The sequence below is a fragment of the Arachis stenosperma genome, chromosome 10 (genome assembly GCF_014773155.1).
Source record: "Arachis stenosperma cultivar V10309 chromosome 10, arast.V10309.gnm1.PFL2, whole genome shotgun sequence".
Lineage (NCBI taxonomy): Eukaryota > Viridiplantae > Streptophyta > Magnoliopsida > Fabales > Fabaceae > Arachis > Arachis stenosperma.
The window spans coordinates 54056704-54063609 of record NC_080386.1 but is presented as its reverse complement, the minus strand read 5'-3'; the positions used below and the strand labels follow the sequence as shown (position 1 = coordinate 54063609).

The 6906-nt window shown below is 41.1% G+C and overlaps 1 non-coding gene across 1 annotated transcript; it reads left to right on the top strand.

The window, feature by feature from the left end:
• The first annotated feature begins 5870 nt into the window (after positions 1 to 5870).
• Positions 5871 to 5978, top strand: LOC130958586 (small nucleolar RNA R71). The gene has a single exon (XR_009077699.1). It is a non-coding gene; the product is annotated as a small nucleolar RNA R71 (small nucleolar RNA).
• The last annotated feature ends 928 nt before the right edge of the window (positions 5979 to 6906 follow it).

Below are 6906 nucleotides of genomic sequence, written 5' to 3'. Positions count from 1 at the left end.
ATTGAAAGATTTATTGAAGTGTTTATGGATGACTTCTCTGTATTTGGTAACTCATATTCTAACTGCTTGCACCACTTAGCCTTGGTGCTAAAGAGATGCCAAGAAACCAACCTTGTATTGAATTAGGAGAAATGCTATTTCATGGTTACAGAGGGGGTGGTTCTTGGTCATAAGATCTCAAAAAGGGGCATAGAGGTGGACAAGGCTAAGGTGGAGGTGATTGAAAAGTCACCCCCACCTTGCAATGTCAAAACAGTTAGAAGTTTTCTAGGACATGCTGGCTTCTATAGGAGGTTCATTAGATACTTCTCCAAGGTTGCCAAACCTTTGAGCAACCTACTTGTCTCTAATGTACCTTTTGTTTTTTATAATGAATGCATGCTAGCCTTTGAAGAACTTACGAACAAACTCTCCTATGCGCCTATCGTAGTACCACCTTGTTGGGATTTGCCTTTCGAGTTGATGTGTGGTGTATCAGATTTTGCTGTGGGGCCTGTTTTAGGATAGAGGAAAGACAAATTGGTGCATGTCATTTACTATGCTAGTGGTGCGCGAAATTGTGATCACTACAACTTCGCACAACTAACCAGCAAGTGCACTGGGTCGTCCAAGTAATACCTTACGTGAGTAAGGGTCGATCCCACGGAGATTGTTGGTATGAAGCAAGCTATGGTCACCTTGTAAATCTCAGTCAGGCAGACTCAAATGGGTATAGTGATAAACGAATAAAGCATAAAGATAAAGATAGGGATACTTATGTATATCATTGGTGAGAGCTTCAGATAAGCGAATGAAGATGCCTTCCCTTCCGTCTCTCTGCTTTCCTACAGACTTCATCCAATCTTTCTTACTCCTTTCCATGGCAAGCTCATGTAGGGTTTCACCGTTGTCAGTGGCTACCTCCCATCCTCTCAGTGAAAATGTTCCCATGCTCTGTCACAGCATATGGCTAATCAGCTGTCGGTTCTCGGTCAGGCCGGAATAAAATCCATCGATTCTTTTGCGTCTGTCACTAACGCCCCGCCTGCTAGGAGTTTGAAGCACGTCACAGTCATTCAATCATTGAATCCTACTCAGAATACCACAGACAAGGTTTAGACCTTCCGGATTCTCTTGAATGCTGCCATCAGTTCTCGCTTATACCACGAAGACTCTGATCTCACGGAATGGCTGGCTCGTTTGTCAGGCGAGCACTCGGTTGTCAGGCGATCAACCATGCATCATGTATCAGGAATCCAAGAGATATTCACTAAGCCTCGTATGCTTGTAGAACAAGAGTGGTTGTCAGTCACTTTGTTCATAAGTGAGAATGATGATGAGTGTCACGGATCATCACATTCATCAAGTTGAAGAACAGGTGATATCTTGGAACAAGAACAAGCGGAATTGAATAGAAGAACAATAGTAATTGCATTAATACTCGAGGTACAGCAGAGCTCCACACCTTAATCTATGGTGTGTAGAAACTCTACCGTTGAAAATACATAAGAACAAAAGTGATCATTGGTTTCGGCCCCAAAGAGGGAACCAGAAAAACCAAGATCTGATCTAAGAACTAGATGTCCGAAGATGAAAAATACAATAGTAAAAGGTCCTACTTATAGGAAACTAGTAGCCTAGGGTGTACAAAGATGAGTAAATGACATAAAAATCCACTTCCGGGCCCACTTGGTGTGTGCTTGGGCTGAGCAAATGAAGCATTTTCGTGTAGAGACTCCTCTTGGAGTTAAACGCCAGCTTTTATGCCAGTTTGGGCGTTTAACTCCCATTTAGGTGCCAGTTCCAGCGTTTAACGCTGGAATTTCTTGAGGTGACTTTGAACGCCGGTTTGGGCCATCAAATCTTGGGCAAAGTATGGACTATCATATATTGCTGGAAAGCCCAGGATGTCTACTTTCCAACGCCAATTGGGCTTCTGTAGCTCCAGAAAATCCACTTCGAGTGCAGGGAGGTCAGAATCCAACAGCATCTGCAGTCCTTTTGAGTCTCTGGATCAGATTTTTGCTCAGATCCCTCAATTTCAGCCAGAAAATACCTGAAATCACAGAAAAACACACAAACTCATAGTAAAGTCCAGAAAAGTGAATTTTAATTAAAAACTAATAAAAATATACTAAAAACTAACTAGATCATACTAAAAACATACTAAAAACAATGCCAAAAAGCGTACAAATTATCCGCTCATCACAACACCAAACTTAAATTGTTGCTTGTCCCCAAGCAACTGAAAATCAAATAAGATAAAAAGAAGAGAATATACTATAGACTCCAAATTATCAATGAAACTTAGCTCCAAATTAGATGAGCGGGACTAGTAGCTTTTTGCCTCCGAACAGTTTTGGCATCTCACTTTATCCTTTGAAATTTAGAATGATTGGCTTCTTTAGGAACTCAAAATCCAGATAGTGTTATTGATTCTCCTAGTTAAGTATGATGATTCTTGAACACAGCTACTTATTGAGTCTTGGCTGTGGCCCAAAGCACTCTGTCTTCCAGTATTACCACCGGATACATACATGCCACAGACACATAATTGGGTGAACCTTTTCAGATTGTGACTCAGCTTTGCTAGAGTCCCCAATTAGAGGTGTCCAAGGTTCTTAAGCACACTCTTTTTGCCTTGGATCACAACTTTATTTCTTTCTTTTTCTTTCTTTTTCTTTCTTTTTCTTTTTCGTTTTTCTCCTTTTTCTCCTTTTTTTTTGTATTCACTGCTTTGTCTTGCTTCAAGAATCATTTTTATGATTTTTCAGATCCTCAGTAACATGTCTCCTTTTTCATCATTCTTTCAAGAGCCAACAAATTTAACATTCATGAACCACAAATTCAAAAGACATATGCACTGTTCAAGCATACATTCAGAGAACAAAAGTGTTGCCACCACATCAAACTAATTAAGCTAGTTTTAAAGATGAATTTGAAATCCTGTACTTCTTGTTCTTTTGTAATAAAAACAGTTTTCATTTAAGAAAGGTGATGGATTCATATTCATAGCTTTAAGGCATAGACACTAAGACACTAATGATCATAAGACACAAACATAGATAAACATAAGCATGAAAATTTCGAAAAACAGAAAAATAAAGAACAAGGAGATTAAAGAACGGGTCCACCTTAGTGATGGCGGCTTGTTCTTGAAGATCCTATGGAGTGCTTGAGCTCCTCAATGTCTCTTCCTTGTCTTTGTTGTTCCTCTCTCATGATTCTTTGATCTTCTCTAATTTCATGGAGGAGAATGGAGTGTTCTTGGTGCTCCACCCTTAGTTGTCCCATGTTGGAACTCAATTCTCCTTGGGAGGTGTTTAGTTGCTCCCAATAGTCTTGTGGAGGAAAGTGCATCCCTTGAGGTATCTCAGGGATCTCTTGATGAGAGGGGTCTCTTGTTTGCTCCATCCTTTTCTTAGTGATGGGCTTGAGGTCATGCCTTCTCAGTTGAACTGGCTTTGGATGCCATAAATGGTTATGGAAAAACAAAAAGCAATGCTTTTACCACACCAAACTTAAAAGGTTTGCTCGTCCTCGAGCAAAAGAAGAGAGATGAGAGTAGAAGAAGAAGAAAAAGAGGAGAGGGAGATGGCTTTGTGTTCGGCCAAGGAGGGGGAGAAGTGGTGTTTAGGTGGTTTGAAGATGAAGGAGTGAAGAAGGGTTTATGGGGAAGAGGTGTTGAGGTGATTGGTGAATGGGTGAAGAAGAGAGAGTGTGGTGGGGTTGGTGGGGATCCTGTGGGGTCCACAGATCCTGTGGTGTCAAGGAAAAGTCATCCCTGCACCAAATGGCACTCAAAATCACGTTTTGTGCCAAATCTGGCGTTAAACGCCAGGCTGATGCCCATTCCTGGCGTTTAACGCCAGGTTCTTGCCCTTTTCTGGCGTTTAACGCCAGTCTGGTGCCCCTTTCTGGCGTTAAACGCCCAGAATGGTGCCAAACTGGGCGTTAAACGCCCAACTGCTAGCCTCACTGGCGTTTAAACGCCAGTGAGTTCTTCCTCCAGGGTGTGCTGTTTTTCTTCCTGTTTTTCATTCTGTTTTTGCTTTTTCAATTGATTTTGTGACTTCTCATGATCATCAACCTACAAAATAAGATAAAATAACAAAGGAAAATATCTAAAATATATCATTGGGTTGCCTCCCAACAAGCGCTTCTTTAATGTCAGTAGCTTGACAGAGGGCTCTCATGGAGCCTCACAGATACTCAGAGCAATGTTGGAACCTCCCAACACCAAACTTAGAGTTTGGTTGTGGGGGTTCAACACCAAACTTAGAGTTTGGTTGTGGCCTCCCAACACCAAACTTAGAGTTTGACTGTGGGGGCTCTGTTTGACTCTGATTTGAGAGAAGCTCTTCATGCTTCTTCTGCATGGTGACAGAGGGATATCCTTGAGCCTTAAACACCAAGGATTTTTCATTCACTTGAATGATCAACTCTCCTCCATCAACATCAATCACAGCCTTTGCTGTGGCTAGGAAGGGTCTACCAAGGATGATGGATTCATCCATGCACTTCCCAGTCTCTAGGACTATAAAATCAGTAGGGATGTAATGGTCTTCAATCTTCACCAAAACATCCTCTACAAGTCCATGAGCTTGTTTTCTTGAATTGTCTGCCATCTCTAATGAGATTCTTGCAGCTTGTACCTCAAAGATCCCTAGCTTCTCCATTACAGAGAGAGGCATGAGGTTTACACTTGACCCTAAGTCACACAGAGCCTTCTTGAAGGTCATGGTGCCTATGGTACAAGGTATGGAAAACTTCCCAGGATCTTGTCTCTTTTGAGGTAATTCCTGCCTAGACAAGTCATCCAGTTCTTTGGTGAGCAAAGGAGGTTCATCCTCCCAAGTCTCATTTCCAAATAACTTGTCATTTAGCTTCATGATTGCTCCAAGGTATTTAGCAACTTGCTCTTCAGTGACATACCCATCCTCTTCAGAGGAAGAATACTCATCAGAGCTCATGAAAGGCAGAAGTAAGTCCAATGGAATCTCTATGGTCTCATTTTGAGCCTCAGATTCCCATGGTTCCTCATTAGGGAACTCATTGGAGGCTAGTGCACGCCCATTGAGGTCTTCCTCAATGGCGTTCACTTCCTCTCTTTCCTCTCCAAATTCGGCCATGTTGATGGCCTTGCACTCTCCTTTTGGATTTTCTTCTGTGTTGCTTGGGAGAGTACTTGGAGGGAGTTCAGTAACTTTCTTGCTCAGCTGTCCCACTTGTGCTTCCAAATTCCTAATGGAGGACCTTGTTTCAGTCATGAAACTTTGAGTGGTTTTGATTAGATCAGAGACCATGGTTGCTAAGTCAGAGGGGTTCTGCTTAGAATTCTCTGTCTGTTGCTGAGAAGATGATGGAAAAGGCTTGCCATTGCTAAACCTGTTTCTTCCACCATTGTTGTTGTTGAAACCTTGTTGAGGTCTCTCTTGATTCTTCCATGAGAAATTTGGGTGATTTCTCCATGAAGAATTATAGGTGTTTCCATAGGGTTCTCCTAGATAATTCACCTCTTCCATTGAAGGGTTCTCAGGATCATAAGCTTCTTCTTCAGTTGAAGCATCCTTAGTACTACTTGGTGCATGTTGCATTCCAGACAGACTTTGAGAAATCAAATTGACTTGTTGAGTCAATATTTTATTCTGAGCCAAAATGGCATTCAGAGTATCAATCTCAAGAACTCCTTTCTTCTGACTTGTCCCATTGTTTACAGGATTTCCTTCAGAAGTGTACATGAATTGGTTATTTGCAACCATTTCAATGAGCTCTTGAGCCTCTGTAGGCGTCTTCTTCAAATGAAGAGATCCTCCAGCAGAGCTATCCAAAGACATCTTGGATAGTTCAGAGAGACCATCATAGAAAATACCTATGATGCTCCATTCAGAAAGCATGTCTGAGGGACACTTTCTGATTAATTGTTTGTATCTTTCCCAAGCTTCATAGAGGGATTCACCATCCTTCTGTCTGAAGGTTTGGACTTCCACTCTAAGCTTACTCAATTTTTGAGGTGGAAAGAACTTTGCTAAGAAGGCATTGACTAGCTTTTCCCAAGAGTCCAGGCTTTCTTTAGGTTGAGAGTCCAACCATACTCTAGCTCTGTCTCTTACAGCAAAAGGGAATAGCATCAGTCTGTAGACCTCAGGGTCAACCCCATTAGTCTTGACTGTGTCACAGATTTGCAAGAATTCTGCTAAAAACTGATGAGGATCTTCCAATGGAAGTCCATGGAACTTGCAATTCTGTTGCATTAGAGAAACTAACTGAGGCTTAAGCTCAAAGTTGTTTGCTCCAATGGCAGGGATAGAGATGCTTCTCCCATAGAAGTCGGGAGTAGGTGCAGTAAAGTCACCCAGCACCTTCCTTGCATTGTTGGAATTGTTGTTGTTTTCGGCTGCCATGGGTTCTTCTTCTTTGAAGAATTCGGTCAGGTCCTCAACAGAGAGTTGTGCCTTAGCTTCTCTTAGCTTTCGCTTCAAGGTTCTTTCAGGTTCAGGGTCAGCTTCAACAAGAATGCCTTTGTCTTTGTTCCTGCTCATATGAAAGAGAAGAAAACAAGAAAATATGGAATCCTCTATGTCACAGTATAGAGATTCCTTGAGGTGTCAGAGGAAAAGAAAAGTAGAAGACAGCAGTAGAAAATTCGAACTTATCAAAGAAGATGGAGTTCGAATTTTGCATTAATGAATAGAGTTAGTTCATAAATAAAAGGGTGTGGGAAGATGGGAAGTAATTTTCGAAAATTAAGTAAAAGATTTTGAAAACATTTTGAAAAACACTAATTGATTTTCGAAAACAAAAGTGGGAAAGAAGTAAAGTGATTTTTGAAAAAGATTTTGAAATTAGAAATTAAAAAGATTTGATTGAAAACTATTTTGAAAAAGATGTGGTTGAGAAGATATGATTGGTTTTTAAAAGATGTGA